At 43.3% G+C, this 22066-nt stretch overlaps 1 long non-coding RNA gene across 1 annotated transcript in view; it reads left to right on the top strand.

The window, feature by feature from the left end:
* The first annotated feature begins 4689 nt into the window (after positions 1-4689).
* The window catches only part of LOC128705928 (uncharacterized), a 38192-nt gene continuing 20815 nt past the window's right edge, over positions 4690-22066 (top strand). Inside the window, exons 1-2 of the long non-coding RNA XR_011394590.1 lie at positions 4690-4795; positions 19178-19369. This is a non-coding gene — a long non-coding RNA (uncharacterized lncRNA). The remainder of the gene's footprint in view (positions 4796-19177; positions 19370-22066) is intronic.

The raw sequence follows: 22066 nt of genomic DNA, 5'->3' as shown, positions 1-22066 counted from the left end.
CAACCAATGATCTAATATAAGCAAGATACATCATTTTCACAATTTTAACATTAGCACCATACCTGGGGTGAAACCCAGCCACAACTCTAAGAGCTCTTAGTCGTTCTTTGTATTGGCGACGAAGTCTTGTTACAACAGGTCCAAGTAGTGGAACCTCAAAGCCTAGATACCTGTATCTGCTTACATATTCTAGAAGAGACCCATCATGCAACTGGATCTGACGAACTGTGCCTCTCTGTCGAGGAGGACGCCTATTGAGTATCTTTGTTTTATCAGTAGAGATTATCAACCCCAGGTCCTGACACGAGGCTAGTACATGATTAAGAATGTTTTGGGTGTTGGAGAATCCGATGGTGTGAATCATTATATCATCAGCAAAACTAATCACATAATGATGGGGCTGACTAGGCATAGCATTAAGTAATACATTAATTAGAATATTGAACAGTGTGGGACTGAGCACACCTCCCTGTGGTGTTCCTAATTCAAAGTCTTTAGTTACACTTCTATGTCCCTGGAACAACACAGACGATTTTCTGTTTGACAGGTAACCTTTAATCCAGCGGAGAAGCCATCCTCCAACATCCATTCTGGCAAGTTCACTAATGATTACATGTCGGTTGGCTACATCGAAAGCGGATTTAAGGTCAAGGAAGGTAGTGTATGAGCTATCAGTGTGCAGGGTGAGAAAGGTGGCTATGCAATGATGCACGCTCCTTCCATGCATAAAACCATGTAACCGGGGAGACAAAAATTGTTTGATTCTGTACATGAGACGATTAAGAATCATTCTCTCAAATGTTTTACACAAGCAGCTAGTAAGAGATATTGGGTGAAATGCATTTTGTTGATTGGGCTTAGGAATTGGAATGATGAGGCTGTTGGTCCAAGATTGAGGGAGCTCCCCAGTTACATAGCTCATGTTATATAATTCAAGTAATGGATTACCTGGTACTCGACACAGCAATCTGAGTATGTTGTAAGTAATACCATCCTCACCAGGCGACGTGGAGTTGCCCTTAGTGCTGCATCAAGTTCATAATTAGTGAAAGGAATGTTGCAATCATCTGCCTTGCTGAGCATAAAGCAAACAAGTCTCTCCCTTGCATCATATTTGTCATTTAATTTTGCCTGTGTGGTACTGGGAAGATTATCATAGCTAGATGTAGCAGCCCAAGCACTGACTAACTCATTCGCCCTATGTAAGGGATGAGGGTGCGCGATCTGCCTAGTTCTGTTACCCTTAATTCTATTTATGTCCCTCCATGCCCGGCTAAGGCTAAGTGGGGTGTGAGCATTAAGACCGTTGACAAATTTTTCCCAGTCTGTTTGCCGCAGCTCTGTCATACGCTCTCTGGCAGCAGCAAGGGCAGTTTGGAAGAGCCTCAGCATTCCAGGGGTACGATGTTTTCTATAGGCTAGGCCTAGTCTGCGAGCAGTACGTTTCAGTGTACGAAGTTTAGAATCATTGTAATAAGTATGGTTTTTGAAGGAGGTATGATTATTATGGAAGTTTGTTGGGTTTAGAGTACCAAGAGGTTTCAGTGGCGGCTCTAAGTAGTTTTGAATACTGCTCACAAGATCATTGTTAAAGATCTCTACAGAGGAACACTCATAGGAATTATACCAGTCAGTCACATGTGCGACAAAGTCATCATGCTGATCAGTGGGAACATTAAAACGTTTCCGTTTGAATATCCCACCAGGAAGGATAGTATTACCAATATCTAGTGAGGTTAGCCTAGGGAAATGATCAGACGCTATGACTCAAGAAATCATAATGACACGATTGCAAATAAACCATACCCCCGGCCGGGATTGAACCCGCGGTCATAGAGTCTCAAAACTCCAGCCCGTCGCGTTAGCCACTAGACCAGCTAGCCACAATAAGATTCATCCAACTAGGTATATTTCTACACCATAGGAAAGTTAGCACAGGCACCTCTGTGACCACAAATGCAAGTTTTTACAGACGAATCTCCAGCTAGCGTGGCCGTGACGAACTCTAGCTCAAGTCCCTTCACTGCCGTCAACATGACTCAAGAAATCGTAATGACACGATTGCAAATAAACCATACCCCCGGCCGGGATTGAACCCGCGGTCATAGAGTCTCAAAACTCCAGCCCGTCGCGTTAGCCACTAGACCAGCTAGCCACAATAAGATTCATCCAACTAGGTATATTTCTACACCATAGGAAACTTGCATTTGTGGTCACAGAGGTGCCTGTGCTAACTTTCCTATGGTGTAGAAATATACCTAGTTGGATGAATCTTATTGTGGCTAGCTGGTCTAGTGGCTAACGCGACGGGCTGGAGTTTTGAGACTCTATGACCGCGGGTTCAATCCCGGCCGGGGGTATGGTTATAGATGACTCACAGCTGGCAGAAGTAATGTTGAAGCCCAGGCACAGATTAAGAACACCTCCATAGATATGTGTGGGTTCAAGGTCACCTACAATTTGGACATTATCATGACTGTTTAAGAGTGACAACAGTTGATTACCATTACGATTACCAAACTGTGAGTTTCCAATGCTTTTGTGTCTCGCATTGTAATCGCCAATAATAAGAGTAGGCTCAGAATGAGCACAAGTTGGGAGCTCCAAGTAATTAAATTTATCAGCAGGAGCATACAAGTTAAATATGTTGAGAGCAGAGTTCCCTATATAAATCCTAACACCGTGATATTGTAGCCACTCTGTTTTCTTGTGTGCAAGAAGTTGATGGGGAAGCGATTTTTTAATATATAGAACACAAGAGTTAGTAGATTTGAGGTTATATGCAACAAATGATGGTAATTTAGGGGGTTGGGATTTTTCAGGGACTCTGCACTCTTGTAGACACACAACATCAATGGGTTCGGTGGTTACTTTATGATGAAGGTCAGGAAGTCTTTTTCTAAGTGATGCAATATTCCAGCTTAATACAGAAAGTTTATACGAGTTTTGATCCATTATAGTAGTCCTGGGATCATCTTGAGTTTCTCAGCATAATGAAAAAAATTTTCATATAAATAGCAGACCTTATCAATGTCAACAGTGCTACCCTTGTCCATGAGTTTTGTAAATGCACCTCCAGTTGTAAGGCCTCGTGGGAGTCTTCGTAAACCCAGAGCATGACGCTGTTTATGTGTGAATGTATGATAGGTGACACCACCACTCACATTCCCTCCTCCACTAACTTTACACGCAACACTACAACTGTCATAAGAGTAGTACTGATAGTGAGGGTGAAGTAGCGCCATCTAGTGGTGGTGTGTTAGTGCCATCTAGTGGTGGTAGTCAGAGTTAGTCAGGTTATCAGTGATGGTGTTATAGTGAGGGTCAGGACAGTGACCAACCTCAAGGTCACTAAAGGTCAGTTGAAATTCAGTGGTCGTACAGAAGAGACGTGTTGCTCCTCCTCCTGCCGCTCCGCCGGCTTTACCGCTTCCTCAGCCTTTTAAAACACCTAAATAACGAAAATATTGTCTGGTAACGTATTTGTCAGTACAACAACAGAGTTGGGCTGCAGCTCCTGGTCCTCAATACCAGTTTGGTCACCAAATTATTAATATTTTAATAATCTTACTTTTCTTTGGGGTCTAATGTATTAGAGGGAGGCCGGGGGGGGGGATGATTAACCTTAGTGGAAGGGTTTTGATGCGAGGAACTGGAGCTACTCCCCTTCCTCTGATCAAACGATAACTCTCACGTTACATAACTCATAATGATATATCCAGTTCTGGGCTATTTAACATAGTGAAGGTCTCTTGATCCAAGGAACTTGCGCCTTGTGATCCAGATATAGACTTCTGTTAACAAATTGTTAGTTATCAGGTTTATGTGAAATAAATATTAAAGAAAAAAATAACTTTACTATGTTAAACATTAATGTTTATATCAGTAGTTAGTTTAATATGTTTATTATGCACCCCATACCCATGTTGTTAGGTAAGACACATATGCAACAGTTAGATACCTAACTGTTGCATATGTGTCTTACCTAACAACCTGTCGGTATTTTATACCATTTTAATGTTCAACCCCATACCCATCCTGTGGGCGGTAGTCAAAAGATTACAGAGGTACATAATTGGTCCAGGGACTGGACTCCAAAGTTTTGATAGCTGAGCAAGTTACAGAGGTAATGAATTCACAATTTACAAAGTTAATGAACTCCAGGTAGGTCTAGTCACAATCATGACAAGTTACAAAGGTATTTACAGATTACAGAGGTACGTAATGGGTCCAGGGACTGGGCTCCCAAAGTTGTGATGGCTGAACTAGGTACAAAGGTAATGAATTCAAGTTACAAAGGTAATGAATACTGTAAGAATGGTTACTTAGGTTTATACATGGCTACAATCATGAACAAATTATAGTGTATTGAGCAATTCACACTTCCACACCCGGTCACAACTGTAATGAGTTATTGGTGCAAATATTGATTGTTGAGACACACACACACACACACACACATATACAGTAATGTTAGTTTATATTACATGCTAATGTTTATATAAATGTGTGTAATGTTCATGGTTATAATGTGCATGTTTTGTTGCAGGTGTGATAACTGAGGATTGCTGTGCGTGCTGCAACATTGACCAGCAACAGCCTGGTTGATCAGGCGCTGATCCACCAGGAGGCCTGGTCACAGACCGGGCCGCGGGGGCGTTGACCCCCGAAACTCTCTCCAGGTAAACTCCAGTCTGAGGGGTGCTGTGCCTGGCTGTGTCTGCTGCAACATTGATCAACACATCATTGACCAATCTGAGGGGTGGAGATGCAGCAGTTGGAGACGTCGTTAAAGGTGGGCAGGGTCCACTTGTAGGTATTTCCAGGTTACAAGTCCACTAAAGTTTGGTTACTGAAGCAGATAGTTATTGTATTGAGTGGGAAGGTGGTGGGGAGAGTATAGGAAAGACTAAAAAATTGATATCAAAAGTAACTTAGTGGGAAGAATTAACTTATCTCCCGACCAGAGATGAAATCTCTGGCCAGGAAATAATGAGGAATGTATTCTATAGGTTACTTTGAATGGGGTGGAAATAAAAATTGGAGAAATGGGTTGTAAAGTTTAGAATTTAAGACTGATTAGATTTTAGGACGTTTTAGAGTAATATAATTATAATGCAGTTTATAGCCATCCTTCAAGATTGTAGGAAGCAGAGATTAAATGTGCAAGTGATGTATCATGGCTCAGTCGGTAGTGGAGTCAGTCAAACAAACGGGCTTCCACATGCATAAATTGTCATTTTTGTGGAAATTGGTGTCACGCCCCTTGTGCAGATATCCAAGAACTAGCTACAAGCAGTATTAAAACAGGGAAGTGTTTTTGGGTATGCCCAAATGAGATAAATCTGTGGACTAAAATCACAAGGGTATTAAAAGAGGTCAACATCAAAGCTGCTTTCATAGAAAACCTGGAAGCTTTCTACAACAGATGGGAACATAAAAAGTCTGGGCTGAATGGTACTGCCCTTGATACTGGCCATGTAGTCAGAAACTGTATGGCTGGAGATGACGTCCTGGTAGTCAGTAAATGGGGGGCTGATAGTGCTGTCCTGGGAGACAGTAATGGTGAAGCTGGAGGTGCTGTCCTGGGAGACAGTAATGGTGAAGCTGGAGGTGCTGTCCTGGGAGACAGTAATGGTGAAGCTGGAGATGCTGTCCTGGGAGACAGTAATGGTGAAGCTGAAGATGCTGGCCTGGGAGACAGTAATGGTGAAGCTGGAGTTTTTGTCCAGGTAGTCGGGAATTATACGCAGGAAGGAATACATATAAATAACCTCATAGGGGACAGGAGCCATAGTAGGGAAACAAGTGTAGTCAAAGATAAGATAAAACCAATATTGCAAACTAGAAATACCGCAGGAAATAGCAAACAAGAGGACTCCACTAGCAATAGTGAGGATATATTACCAAAAACAACTGGTGGGAGCTCCATTGTTGGTGCTAGGGAGGATAGAAGTAAGACAGGGAAACATGCACCAACAGGGAATACAGTCACAGAAACCCAAGGCAAACGGAAACCAAGCCTGTGCACATACTATGCACTTGGTATCTGCTGCCATGGGAAATCTGGAAAAACAGATGGGACGTGCAACTATGACCACCCTAGAAAATGCCATGCCCATATGACAACAGGAAAATGCAAACTCACTCCCTGTAAGCTTTTTCACCCTGAACTGTGTACCTCTTCAGTACAGGAAAGACTGTGCTATAACTTAAATTGCCAGGCATACCATCTAAAGGGGACAAAAAGATACAAAACATCCAGGCCATGGGAAAACCTGGGTAGCCACAGCCACTCAAGAGGGAGAGGTTTTTTAGTGCCAGGAAGGAAAAAAAACTGGCAGGAAATGGCAGAAATCGTACACAAAATCCAGTCATTCCTGGAGTGGAACCACAGTCGATGGCCTCCACTCCAAACCAACTGATACAGATACTAATGCCGGAAAAAAATCCCCCCCCCAGTACCAACAATACCACCAGTCCGATAACATTCTTCTTGGCAAATATACAGGGTCTAAAGCCAGCAACAAACAACAAAATACCTTTCATCCGTGGACTGCTTGCAGAGGCAAAGGCAATGTTCGCGGCTTTTACTAGACCCACATAAAGGATCACTTGGACAACGAAATATGGATCCCAGGTTATAACATATACAGATGTGACAGAGTGAACAGGCAAAAGGAGGGGGGGTTGGCCTGCACATTGCAGAGTCACTTGTTTGCACAGAACTGCTAAATGCCTCAAATGATGTAGTGGAAGTTTTAGCAGTAAAGGTCGAGAACCAAAACCTAGTCAGTGTGGTAGTCTACAAGCCTCCGGATGCAACATCCCAGCAATTCCAGGAACAGCTGTTAAAAATTGACCACTGTCTGGAAAATCTTCCAGCTCCTGCGGGATTTCAACTTAAGGCACCTAAAATGGAGGAATATAGCAAATAATATTGTTGCAGTAATAACACCAGGAGGCAGCTCTGATGAAAACTCACACTCACACGAGCTTTTAAATCTCTGCACAAAATTCAATTTAAACCAGCAAATAATAGAGCCTACTAGACTGGAGAATACACTAGACCTCATCTTCACTAACAATGATGATCTGATAAGAAATGTCACCATATCAAAAACAATATACTCAGATCACAACATAATTGAGGTTCAGTCATGTATGCGCGGAGCCCCAGACCGACATAATGAGATTAGTCACGAGGGAGCATTCACCAAATTCAACTTCAATAACAAAAACATAAAGTGGGACCAAGTAAACCAAGTCCTAACCGATATAAGCTGGGAAGATATACTAAGCAACACAGACCCCAACTTATGCCTAGAACAGATTAACTCGGTGGCACTCGATGTATGCACAAGGCTTATTCCTCTAAGAAAAAGGAGGAGTAGATGTAAAATAGAAAGAGACAGGCGCTCCCTTTACAGGCGACGGAAAAGAATAACAGAGCGGCTAAAAGAGGTCAATATATCTGAAATGCGTAGGGAGACACTGGTCAGAGAAATAGCAAGCATCGAACTTAAGCTAAAAGAATCCTTTAGGAGTCAGGAATCGCGGGAAGAACTAAAAGCCATAAATGAAATCGAAAGAAACCCAAAGTATTTCTTCTCCTATGCCAAATCAAAATCGAGAACAACGTCCAGTATTGGGCCCCTACTTAAACAAGATGGGTCCTACACAGATGACAGCAAGGAAATGAGTGAGCTACTCAAGTCCCAATATGACTCAGTGTTTAGCAAGCCGCTAACCAGACTGAGAGTCGAAGATCAAAATGAATTTTTTATGAGAGCCACAAAATTTGATTAACACAAGCCTATCCGATGTTATCCTGACGCCAAATGACTTCGAACAGGCGATAAATGACATGCCCATGCACTCTGCCCCAGGGCCAGACTCACGGAACTCTGTGTTCATCAAGAACTGCAAAAAGCCCCTATCACGAGCATTTTCCATCCTATGGAGAGGGAGCATGGACACGGGGGTCGTCCCACAGTTACTAAAAACAACAGACATAGCCCCACTCCACAAAGGGGGCAGTAAAGCAACAGCAAAGAACTACAGACCAATAGCACTAACATCCCATATCATAAAAATCTTTGAAAGGGTGCTAAGAAGCAAGATGACCACCCATCTAGAAACCCATCAGTTACACAACCCTGGGCAACATGGGTTTAGAACAGGTCGCTCCTGTCTGTCTCAACTATTGGATCACTACGACAAGGTCCTAAATGCACTAGAAGACAAAAAGAATGCAGATGTAATATATACAGACTTTGCAAAAGCCTTCGACAAGTGTGACCATGGCGTAATAGCACACAAAATGCGTGCTAAAGGAATAACAGGAAAAGTCGGTCGATGGATCTATAATTTCCTCACTAACAGAACACAGAGAGTAGTCGTCAACAGAGTAAAGTCCGAGGCAGCTACGGTGAAAAGCTCTGTTCCACAAGGCACAGTACTCGCTCCCATCTTGTTCCTCATCCTCATATCCGACATAGACAAGGATGTCAGCCACAGCACCGTGTCTTCTTTTGCAGATGACACCCGAATCTGCATGACAGTGTCTTCCATTGCAGACACTGCAAGGCTCCAGGCGGACATCAACCAAATCTTTCAGTGGGCTGCAGAAAACAATATGAAGTTCAACGATGAGAAATTTCAATTACTCAGATATGGTAAACATGAGGAAATTAAATCTTCATCAGAGTACAAAACAAATTCTGGCCACAAAATAGAGCGAAACACCAACGTCAAAGACCTGGGAGTGATCATGTCGGAAGATCTCACCTTCAAGGACCATAACATTGTATCAATCGCATCTGCTAGAAAAATGACAGGATGGATAATGAGAACCTTCAAAACTAGGGAGGCCAAGCCCATGATGACACTCTTCAGGTCACTTGTTCTATCTAGGCTGGAATATTGCTGCACACTAACAGCACCTTTCAAGGCAGGTGAAATTGCCGACCTAGAAAATGTACAGAGAACTTTCACGGCGCGCATAACGGAGATAAAACACCTCAATTATTGGGAGCGCTTGAGGTTCCTAAACCTGTATTCCCTGGAACGCAGGAGGGAGAGATACATGATTATATACACCTGGAAAATCCTAGAGGGACTAGTACCGAACTTGCACACGAAAATCACTCACTACGAAAGCAAAAGACTTGGCAGACGATGCACCATCCCCCCAATGAAAAGCAGGGGTGTCACTAGCACGTTAAGAGACCATACAATAAGTGTCAGGGGCCCGAGACTGTTCAACTGCCTCCCAGCACACATAAGGGGGATTACCAACAGACCCCTGGCAGTCTTCAAGCTGGCACTGGACAAGCACCTAAAGTCAGTTCCTGATCAGCCGGGCTGTGGCTCGTACGTTGGTTTGCGTGCAGCCAGCAGCAACAGCCTGGTTGATCAGGCTCTGATCCACCAAGAGGCCTGGTCACAGACCGGGCCGCGGGGGCGTTGACCCCCGGAACTCTCTCCAGGAGTCAACTGAAGAATCAGGATTCGATCCCGGGCACAAGTGGGCATGTTCCCTTGTATCCAATGGCACTTCACATATGAAAGGAGAGACACTGCAGCAGGCCTACTGGTAGGGGTCGCATCCTGGGGGAGTATAAATACCCTAACAAAAATGCCATAGATGTAATCCTGAGTTGATTGTGTGTGTTAATCTAGCGGGTTAATTATACTGAGATACACAAATAACCCGCACATAGAAGAGAGGAGCTTACAACGACGTATCGGTCTGACTTGGACCATTTACAAAGTCACACTAACGAAAGGAGAGAGGGGTATATAGAGGCAGGAGGTGGTAGTCGTAGTAGTGGGGGAGGTAGTAAAGAGGAGGAGCTAGTCAAATACTAAGAAAGGGGAGCACTGCATGGGAGCTAGGTGTCCACAGAGGGAGAGAACAAATAATGAAGGAACAAATACATAAGGCAGAAGAAAGACAACCCAAAGGAGAAAAAAGGAGAGGTAAGGGGAGGAGGGAGAAGAAGAAAAAGGAGGAATCAGGTTAAATTACGGGTGTTCTGAAATTTGGAGCATTTTACAATGTAGTGGGAAAGGAAGGCATCTACAGAGGTATTGTGCCTTTTTTGTTATTATATACTGAGATAGTTTAGTGTAGTGAGGGTAATGGTAGAGGTCTTGATGCCGGGTGCAAGGGAGTGCTATTAAATCAGGCATATCCATTATAGAATTACGTGGGGTTAAGTAGGATAAGGAAGGTATAGAAATGGAAAATCTGCTATATGCATTATGAGTGCATATAGCAGGGGAGAGTAATCTCCCCTGAAGGCATAGATTACGTAGAACTGTTGGCCTGGGAACCCACCAACGACCTTCAGTAGCTGTCTGCAATCTGTTATTGCATGTGGTTTCCGTGGGGATTTTGGTGGGTTCCGGGCTTCGGGTAGTGGTTGTGGTGGGTGTTCTACGTTTTTTATGCCTTTGGCCAAACTGTACAAAGTTAAATATTGATTCACTTTGTTTACACAATTTCATCATTTTGTAAAATTTAAGCGGCGTTTAGGTTCCTATGAATATAAAAGTATTAGCGTTCAGAATTATAGTTCGTTTGATAGTTTGTAAGTGAAGTCTAACGCTTCTGGCAGCAGACGTTATTGATGAAAATAATAAAATAATGATCAAAAGTGAAGTGTTAGTCGGCAGAAATGATTCACTAACATCAGATGCTGATGAATATAGTTAGGGGGGTGATTTAGATTGGAATTAGTGAGAATAGGATTATTAACCCTGCTGGGTTAGAAACCCATAAAAATAGAGGGGTAGTGTGTGAGGGCTTGAATGTAGTGGTCCAGAGGTTGTGTCTAGGATCCCAACTATAACTGGCAGGTAAGGTAGGTTATGAATTCAGGCTAGGACAGTAGTGTGTGTTAGGAAAGTGGTTTACGGCAGACTTCCACCTGGTTAGATCGCCCATAGTGTTGGTTATTAGTCTAGTGTGCTATGAGGGATGTGGAAGTGTAGGGGAAATACAATGTTGTCTTAATGATCGTAACTACCTTCATGTTAAACCTGGGTGCCCTTCAAGGGGTGTCTTCGTATTAGTGAAGGTATATTAATGCAAACAGTTGCAAGTGCCCTCCCCTTCCTTGGATCAAACATGATTGCCTAACATTCCCCAAGCTGCGTATAACCCCTATGGATAATATATCTAGTTATTGGAAATTTTATTTGGGTAAATGTGCACATAGGTAAAATAAATTTTGAATGGGGGGGTAATCTCATGGGGGACAGGTCGATGAGAGTCAATCAGGCATGATTCACCGGAGAGTATTGCGAGTTGACTGTCTACATAGATTTTTTTTCCAGTTAAACGCCTGTATTTAAGAGATATTATGAGTAGGTTTGGGTAGTTTGTAATATGTCATGGAGTTTACCCTCCAACTTGCTTAAATGCAGCAGAATCATCCTGTTGATTGATTGGTCTTACCCAGACCCACTTGATCTTATCTAGACCCCCTTGATCTTACCGAGACCCCCTTGATCTTACCGAGACCCCCTTGATCTTACCGAGACCCCTTTGATATTATCTGGACCCCTTTAATCTTATTTATACCCCTTTGATCTTATTAATACCCCTTTGATCTTTCCTAGACCCCTTTGATCTTTCCTAGATCCCTTTGATCTTATCTAGACCCCTTTGATCTTGCCTAGACCACCCTGGATTTTACCTAGATCCCCTTTGATCTTGCCTAGACCACCTTGATCTTACCTTTACCCCCTTTGATCTTTGCGCTAGCACTTTTGCAATTTAGTAAGGCCTATACCTGGAGGATGCTGCAAATGCGTTATGAATATGTAACACTTCGTAGGTCTACAATTATTTAGTTTCTACTATCAAAATAACTTAGAGAATTAGATGGTGGTAAGTAGGATAGGGAAGGTAAAGAAATGGAAAATCTGCTATATGCATTATGAGTGCATATAGCAGGGGAGAGTAATCTCCCCTGAAGGCATAGATTACGTAGAACTGTTGGCCTGGGAACCCACCAACGACCTTCAGTAGCTGTCTGCAATATGTTATTGCATGTGGTTTCCGTGGGGATTTTGGTGGGTTTCGGGCTTCGGGTAGTGGTTGTGGTGGGTGTTCTACGTTTTTTATGCCTTTGGCCAAACTGTACAAAGTTAAATATTGATTCACTTTGTTTACAAAATTTCATCATTTTGTAAAATTTAAGCGGCGTTTAGGTTCCTATGAATATAAAAGTATTAGCGTTCAGAATTATAGTTCGTTTGATAGTTTGTAAGTGAAGTCTAACGCTTCTGGCAGCAGACGTTATTGATGAAAATAATAAAATAATGATCAAAAGTGAAGTGTTAGTCGGCAGAAATGATTCACTAACATCAGATGCTGATGAATATAGTTAGGGGGGTGATTTAGATTGGAATTAGTGAGAATAGGATTATTAACCCTGCTGGGTTAGAAACCCATAAAAATAGAGGGGTAGTGTGTGAGGGCTTGAATGTAGTGGTCCAGAGGTTGTGTCTAGGATCCTGGTTTACGGCAGGTCTCCAACTGGTTAGATAGCCCATAGTGTTGGTTATTAGCCTAGTGTGCTATGAGGGATGTGGAAGTGTTGGGGAAATACAATGTTGTCTTAATGATCGTAACTACCTTCATGTTAAACCTGGGTGCCCTTCAAGGGGTGTCTTCGTATTAGTGAAGGTATATTAATGCAAACAGTTGCAAGTGCCCTCCCCTTCCTTGGATCAAACATGATTGCCTAACATTCCCCAAGCTGCGTATAACCCCTATGGATAATATATCTAGTTATTGGAAATTTTATTTGGGTAAATGTGCACATAGGTAAAATAAATTTTGAATGGGGGGGGGGTAATCTCATGGGGGACAGGTCGATGAGAGTCAATCAGGTATGATTCACCGGAGAGCATTGCGAGTTGACTGTCTACATAGATTTTTTTCCAGTTAAACGCCTGTATTTAAGAGATATTATGAGTAGGTTTGGGTAGTTTGTAATATGTCATGGAGTTTACCCTCCAACTTGCTTAAATGCAGCAGAATCCTCCTGTTGATTGATTGGTCTTACCCAGACCCACTTGATCTTATCTAGACCCCCTTGATCTTACCGAGACCCCTTTGATATTATCTGGACCCCTTTAATCTTATTTATACCCCTTTGATCTTATTAATACCCCTTTGATCTTATTAATACCCCTTTGATCTTTCCTAGACCCCTTTGATCTTTCCTAGATCCCTTTGATCTTATCTAGACCCCTTTGATCTTGCCTAGACCACCTTGATCTTACTATTACCCCCTTTGATCTTTGCGCTACCACTTTTGCAATTTAGTAAGGCCTATACCTGTTGGATGCTGCAAAGGTGTTATGAATATGTAACACTTTGTAAGTCTACAATTATTTAGTTTCTACTATCAAAATAACTTAGAGAATTAGATGGTGGTAAGTAGGATAGGGAAGGTAAAGAAATGGAAAATCTGCTATATGCATTATGAGTGCATATAGCAGGGGAGAGTAATCTCCCCTGAAGGCATAGATTACGTAGAACTGTTGGCCTGGGAACCCACCAACGACCTTCAGTAGCTGTCTGCAATCTGTTATTGCATGTGGTTTCCGTGGGGATTTTGGTGGGTTTCGGGCTTCGGGTAGTGGTTGTGGTGGGTGTTCTACGTTTTTTATGCCTTTGGCCAAACTGTACAAAGTTAAATATTGATTCACTTTGTTTACACAATTTCATCATTTTGTAAAATTTAAGCGGCGTTCAGGTTCCTATGAATATAAAAGTATTAGCGTTCAGAATTATAGTTGGTTTGATAGTTTGTAAGTGAAGTCTAACGCTCCTGGCAGCAGCACGTTAATGATTATAACGAAAACCTCTCAGATCTGATCTGAAGTGAAGTGTTAGCAGAAAGGATTCACTAAATTCTGATGCTGATTATAGTTAGGGAGGATGGGGTGATTTAGATTGTTATTATAGAGAATAGGATTGTTAACCCTGCCTGGTTAGAAACCCATAAAAATAGGGGGGTAGAGTGTAGGGGGCTTGAATGTAGTGGTCCAGAGGTTGTCTAGGATGCCAACTATAACTGGCAGGTAAGGTAGGTTATGAATACAGGCTAGGACAGTAGTGGGTGTTAGGTAACTGATTTACGGCAGACATCCACCTGGTTAGGTAGCCCATAGTGTTGGTTGTTAGTCTAGTGTGCTATGAGGGATGTGGAAGTGTAGGGGAAATACAATGTTGTCTTAATGATCGTAACTACCTTCATGTTAAACCTGGGTGCCCTTCAAGATGTGTCTTTGTATTAGTGAAGGTATATTGATACAGTTGCAAGTACCCTCCCCTTCCTTGGATCACACATGATTGCCTAACATTCCCCCAAGCTGTGTATAACCCCTGTGGATAATATGTCTAGTTATGGGAAATTTTTATTTGGGTAAGTGTGCACACGTGTAAAATAAATTTTGAATAGGGGGGGGAGTGGTAATCTCTTGTGGAACAGGTCGATAAAAGTCAATCAGATATGATTCACAAGAGAGTAGTGAAAGTTGACTGTCTATATAGATTTTTTTTTCAGTTAGACGCCTGTATTTAAGGGATATTAGGAGTAGGTTTGGGCAGGTTGTAATATGTTAAGGAATTTACCCTCCATCTTGTTTAAATGCCGCAGAATCCTCCTGTTGATTGATTGGTCTTACCTAGACCTCCTTGATCTTAACTAGACCCCCTTGATCTTAACTAGACCCCCTTTATCTTACCGAGACCCCTTGATCTTACCGAGACACCTTTGATATTATCTAGACCCCTTTAATCTTATTTATACCCCTTTGATCTTACCTAGACCCCTTCGATCTTACCTAGACGCCATTGATCTTATCTAGACCCCCTTGATCTTATCTAGAACCCCTTGGTCTTATCTAGACCCCCTTGATGTTATCTAGACCCCCTTGATCTTATCTAGACCCACTTGATCTTACCTAGACCCCCTTGATTTTAGCTAGACCTCCTTGATCTTACCAAGACCCCTCTGATCTTCACTAGACCCCCTTGATCCTACCTAGACCCTCTTGAGCTTACCTAGACCCCTTGATCTTACCTAGACCCCTTTGATCTTACCTAGACCCCTTTGATCTTACCTAGCCCCCTTCGATCTTACCTAGCCCTTTTTGATCTCACCTAGACTCCATTGATCTTACCTAGACCCCCTTGATCCTACCTAGACCCTCTTGAGCTTACCTAGACCCCATTGAGCTTACCTAGACCCCATTGAGCTTACCTAGACCCCTTGATCTTACCTAGACCTCTTTGATCTTACCTAGACCCCTTTGATCTTACCTAGACCCCTTTGATCTTACCTAACCACCTTGATCTTACCTAGACCCCTTTGATCTTACCTAACCACCTTGATCTTACCTAGACCCCTTTGATCTTACCTAGACCCCTTTGATCTTACCTAGCCCCCTTTGATCTTACCTAGCCCCCTTTTATCTTATCTAGACTCCATTGATCTTTCCTAGACCCCCTTGATCTTACCTAGACCCCCTTGATCTTACATAGACCCCTTTGATCTTACCTAGATCCCCCTTGATCTTACCTAGATCCCCCTTGATCTTACCTGTATCCCCCTTGATCTTACCTAGACCCCCTTGATCTTACCTGGACCACCCGGTGGCCTGGTGGCTAAAGCTCCCGCTTCACACACGGAGGGCCCGGGTTCGATTCCCGGCGGGTGGAAACATTCGACACGTTTCCTTACACCTGTTGTCCTGTTCACCTAGCAGCAAATAGGTACCTGGGTGTTAGTCGACTGGTGTGGGTCGCATCCTGGGGGACAAGATTAAGGACCCCAATGGAAATAAGTTAGACAGTCCTCGATGACGCACTGACTTTCTTGGGTTATCCTGGGTGGCTAACCCTCCGGGGTTAAAAATCCGAACGAAATCTTATCTTATCTTATCTTACTTATACTACTTTGATCTTACCTAGACCCCTTTAATCTTACCTAGACCCCGTTGATCTTACCTAGACCCCCATGATCTTACCTAGACCCCCTTGATCTTACCTAGACCCCCTTGATCTTACCTAGACCCACTTGATCTTATCTAGACCCCATTGATCTTTCCTAGACCCCCTTGATCTTACCTAGACCCCTTTGATCTTACATAGACCCCTTTGATCTTACATAGACCTATTTGATCTTACCTAGATCCCCCTTGATCTTACCTAGACCCCCTTGATCTTACCTGGACCACCTTGACCTTACTTATACCACTTTGATCTTACCTAGACCACTTTGATCTTACCTAGACCCCTTTAATCTTACCTAGACCCCGTTGATCTTACCTAGACCCCCATGATCTTACCTAGACCCCTTTGATCTTACCTAGACCCACTTGATCTTATCTAGACCCCCTTGATATTATCTAGGCCTCCTTGATATTACCTAGACGCCCTTGATCTTACTTAGAGCCCTTTAATTTTAACTAGACCCCCATGATCTTACCTAGACCTCTTTGATCTTACCTAGACCCCCTTGAGCTTACATTGACCCCCTTGATCTTACCTAGATCCCCTTGATCTTACCTAGATCCCCTTGATCTTACCTAGATCCCCTTGATCTTACCAAGACCCCCTTGACCTTACCTAGACCCCATAATCTTACCTAGACCCCCTTGTTCTTACCTAGACCTTGATCTTACCTAGACCACTTTGATCTTATCTAGACCCATTTGATCATACCTAGACCACTTTGATCTTATCTAGACCCATTTGATCATACCTAGACCCCTTTTATCTTTCCAAGACCCCTTTTATCTTATCTAGACCCCTTTGGTCTTACCTTCACCCCTTTGATCTTGCCTAGATCCCCCTTGATCCTACCTAGATCCTTTTGATCTTACCTACACCACCTTGATCTTACCTAGACGCTTTTGATCCTACCTAGACCCCTTTGATCTTATCTAGACTCCTTTGATCATACCTTGACCCCCTTGATCTTTCCTAGACCCCCTTGATCTGGCCTAGAACCCCTTGATCTTACCTTTATATACTTTGATCCTTGCGCTGCCTCTCTTCTGCAATTTAGTAAGGCCTATACCTGGAGGATGCTGCAAAGGCGTTATGAATATGTAACACTTCGTAGGTCTACAATTATTTAGTTTCTACTATCAAAATAACTTAGAGAATTAGATGGTGGTAAGTAGGATAGGGAAGGTAAAGAAATGGAAAATCTGCTATATGCATTATGAGTGCATATAGCAGGGGAGAGTAATCTCCCCTGAAGGCATAGATTACGTAGAACTGTTGGCCTGGGAACCCACCAACGACCTTCAGTAGCTGTCTGCAATCTGTTATTGCATGTGGTTTCCGTGGGGATTTTGGTGGGTTTCGGGCTTCGGGTAGTGGTTGTGGTGGGTGTTCTACGTTTTTTATGCCTTTGGCCAAACTGTACAAAGTTAAATATTGATAAACTTTGTTTACACAATTTCATCATTTTGTAAAATTTAAGCGGCGTTTAGGTTCCTATGAATATAAAAGTATTAGCGTTCAGAATTATAGTTCGTTTGATAGTTTGTAAGTGAAGTCTAACGTTTCTGGCAGCAGTCGTTATTGATGAAATTAACGAAAACCTCTGTGATCTGAAGTGAAGTGTTAGTCGGCAGAAATGATTCACTAACATCTGATGATAATGAGTATAATTAGGCAGGGGGGGGGAGGTGATTTAGACTGGTATTAGTGAGAATAGGATTATTAACCCTGCTGTTTTAGAAACCCATAAAAATAGAGGTAGAGTGGGGGCTTGAATGCAGTGGTCCTCAGGTTGTGCCTAGGATGCCAAATATAACTGGCAGGTAAGATAGGTTATGAATACAGGCTAGCACAGTATTGTGTTCGAAAACTGGCATACGGCAGGCCTCCAACTGGTTAGATAACCCACAGTATTGTTTGTTAGCCTAGTGTGCTATGATGGACGTGGAAGTGTAGGGGAAATACAATGTTGTCTTAATGATCTTAACCACCATGTTATATTGGACGTCCTTCAAGGAGTGTCTGTACTAGTTTAGGTATATTGATACAAGCAGCTGCAAGTACCCTCCCTTTCCTTGGATCAAACCTGATAGCTTGGGGAATGTTAGGCAGTGTATAACCCCTATGGATTACTACATATATTATGAGAAATTTTATTTGGGAAATGTGCACGTTTGTAAAATTTTGAATGGGGGGGGGAGTAGTAATCTCTTGGGGGACAGTCGTTGAAAGTCTATCCGGTTTGATTCACCGGAGAGTAGTGCAAGTTGAATGTCTATATAGATTTTTTTTTCTTCCAGCTAAATTTAGGCGTCTAAGGGATATTAGGAGTAGGTTTGGACAGGTTGTATTATGTTACGGCGTTTACCCTCTAACTTATTAGGTAAGACGGATATGGAACAGTCGAGTATCTTCTGAACGTTTCGCCTGCTCAGTAGGCTTCTTCAGTCGAGTACAGGAAAGTCGATCAGTCAATCAACCTTTTAGTTTTGAGGTGGTCAGTCCCTCAGACTACTATTCTCCAGTCTGAGGGACTGACCACCACAAAATTTAAAGGGTGATGGACTGATCGACTTTTCTGTACTCGACTGAAGCTTACTGTGTAAGCGAAACGTTCCGAAATAAAGATACCCAACTGTTGCATATGCGTCTTACCTAACAACCTGTCGGTATTTTATACCATTTTAATGTTATGGGGTGAATTTGTTTAAATGCCGCAGAATCCTCCTGACAAACAAGACAACACTGGCTACAGTGTTGTACTGTCCACTGGGCAGTGTTGCAACACTACACTTCCTGACAAGACAAACAGCATCCTGAAATTTTGAAATGTATCATACCTCAAACTACTACTAATGGCAGTATTGAAGTTATCCGCCTCATTACTACTATTGTTAGTAGGGTTGGGGTAGGTATATTTTTTTTTTTTCCCCCGAGCTTAAAGCTCCCGAATTGTGTGAATGTTGTCCTGCTGCTGACAAATACAGTAGTTGAGGCATATCTCAAAGTTTTCCTTTTTCTATTTATTTTGTGTTCTTTGAACACCTTTGTGTGTGTGTGTTCCTTGACCATTGTGATAAAGAAATACAAGATCATTTTAATTAATGTAATAAAGTTTATTGCATCTTGTAGGTTGAAAATATTCCGTATGTTGTGGGCAGCTGCTGTGTGGTGCAGTCCGTGTTGTGGGCAGCTGCTGTGTGGTGAAGTCAGTGTTGTGGGCAGCTGCAGGTCTTCAGAGATGCTATCACCAGGAGCAACACCCCAAAACAATGTCTGTAAAAATAAAAGTATGGACATTACTAGATTATCCATGAAACTACAGTAAGTAATAGTTTGAAGTTATGTATTTAGAATGTTTCCTTCAACATTTTGTAGAAATAAAAATTGCCAAAATATTTTCAAAGCTGATCTATCAAAAATTACCATGAAATTGAAATAATCCAAGTTTTTCTTTAAATTACCCCCCTCAAGGAAGGTTCCTTGATGTTGGTGAGGGGCTCTTGATTTAGGGAATTGGATCTGTGCTCCAGTTCCCCAAATTAAGCCTGAATGCCTTCCACATAACCCCCCAGGCGCTGTATAATCCTTCGGGTTTAGCGCTTCCCCCTTGATTGTAATAATAATAATAATCTTTAAATTACCAGAAGTTGATGGAACTGGAAGAGCTGGAGGTGCTGACGGTGTGGTGGCTGGCAGAGGAGTGACTAGTGGCGCCACTATTCTTGACCTCCATGGCTAAATGGCGCCATTGACCTGAAGGAGGGGTGATGACGTCAGTGGTTTGTGGGGAGGGGGAAGGTCGTTAGGGGAAGTGTCGGTGGTTGGCTGCTGGTGGAGGGGCGAGTAGTTGTTACTGGTGGGAGGGTGAAGGGGAGGGGGGTAGGGATGGTTGTCACTTGGTAATTACTAAGGAACTAACACAGTCTTGTTACTGTGTGTTAACATGGCTTGAACTTTGATATTTGAGACGCCCTGGACACTAGCCCAAACACACTCGTAATTCTAATGAACAATGTCCGTGGACCGGTGGCCTGGTGGCTAAAGCTCCCGCTTCACACAGGGAGGGCCCGGGTTCGATTCCCGGCGGGTGGAAACATTTCGACACGTTTCCTTACACCTGTTGTCCTGTTCACCTAGCAGCAAATAGGTACCTGGGTATTAGTCGACTGGTGTGGGTCGCATCCTGGGGGACAAGATTAAGGACCCCAATGGAAATAAGTTAGACAGTCCTCGATGACGCACTGACTTTCTTGGGTTATCCTGGGTGGCTAACCCTCCGGGGTTAAAAATCCGAACGAAATCTTATTCTTATTATCTTATTCTCTCGATGTTGGGCTTACGTGTTTGACACATCTTGTGGGTTTATTGCTTAGTTTTCAATACCACTGTATCATTCACAACACTGGTACTACTGCACTTCTAACAAGTGTTACCACTGTACAATTGACAACACTGGTACCCTTGTACCACTGACAACACTGTAGTTTTGAAAGCACGTGTACCACTGTTGCTTTGGCAACACTGGTACCAGTGTACCATTGACACTACTACTGCTGGACAAACACCTAAAGTCGGTACCTGACCAGCGGCTCGTACATTGGATTGCGTGCTGCCAGCAGTAACAGCCTGGTTGATCAGGCTCTGATCCACCAGGATGTTTAATGGGTTTATTTGGTAGGCTGTAAGCGGGTGGTTAATGATAAATGTCTTCGGAGGCTTACTTTATTGTTAAGTCGTGGTGGGTACACAGGATTGTGTGTTGTGCCCATGGCCCGGGAGGGCCATGCCCACGAGAGAGAGCTAGGCAGTAGGTCTTGTGTCTTCCTGCTAGGCCGCTGTGTGAGAGAGAGCGTGGCAAGGGGGTCTGGTGGCTAAAGCTCCCGCTTCACACACGGAGGGCCCGGGTTCGATTCCCGGCGGGTGGAAATTCCGACACGTTTCCTTACACCTATTGTCCTGTTCACCTAGCAGCAAATAGGTACCTGGGTGTTAGTCGACTGGTGTGGGTCGCATCCTGGGGAACAAGATTAAGGACCCCAATGGAAATAAGTTACAGTCCTCGATGACGCACTGACTTTCTTGGGTTATCCTGGGTGGCTAACCCTCCGGGGTTAAAAATCCGAACGAAATCTTATCTTATCTTATCTTAAGGGCAGGCAGGCTGAAGTAGCAACGCCTATAGGTGGCAGCACCAGCATGGCGCGAAATATGAACTAAGCTGGCAGACAGCAAGGGCTGTCTGTGCAGACAGTACAGGCTGTCTACAAGGAGGCCTGGTCAGAGACCGGGCTGCGGGGGCGTTGAACCCCCGGAACTCTCTCCAGGTAACTGCACCATTGACAACACTGGTACTACTGTATCATTGTCAATACTGCAACCAGAGTATCATTCACAACACTGGTACCACTGTTAGTTTACCTGGAGAGAGTTCCGGGGGTCAACGCCCCCGCGGCCCGCTCTGTGACCAGGCCTCCTGGTGGATCAGAGCCTGATCAACCAGGCTGTTACTGCTGGCTGCACGCAAACCAACGTACGAGCCACAGCCCAGCTGGTCAGGAACCGACTTTAGGTGCTTGTCCAGTGCCAGCTTGAAGACTGCTTTCGTAGTGAGTGATTTTCGTGTGCAAGTTCGGTACTAGTCCCTCTAGGATTTTCCAGGTGTATATAATCATGTATCTTTCCCGCCTGCATTCCAGGGAATACAGGTTTAGGAACCTCAAGCGCTCCCAGTAATTGAGGTGTTTTATCTCCGTTATGCGCGCCGTGAAGGTTCTCTGTACATTTTCTAGGTCAGCAATTTCACCTGCCTTGAAAGGTGCTGTTAGTGTGCAGCAATATTCCAGCCTAGATAGAACAAGTGACCTGAAGAGTGTCATCATGGGCTTGGCCTCCCTAGTTTTGAAGGTTCTCATTATCCATCCTGTCATTTTTCTAGCAGATGCGATTGATACAATGTTATGGTCCTTGAAGGTGAGATCCTCCGACATGATCACTCCCAGGTCTTTGACGTTGGTGTTT

Source organism: Cherax quadricarinatus, chromosome 91 (assembly GCF_038502225.1).
Source record: "Cherax quadricarinatus isolate ZL_2023a chromosome 91, ASM3850222v1, whole genome shotgun sequence".
Taxonomy (NCBI): domain Eukaryota; kingdom Metazoa; phylum Arthropoda; class Malacostraca; order Decapoda; family Parastacidae; genus Cherax; species Cherax quadricarinatus.
This window is presented reverse-complemented; position numbering and strand designations above follow the sequence as displayed.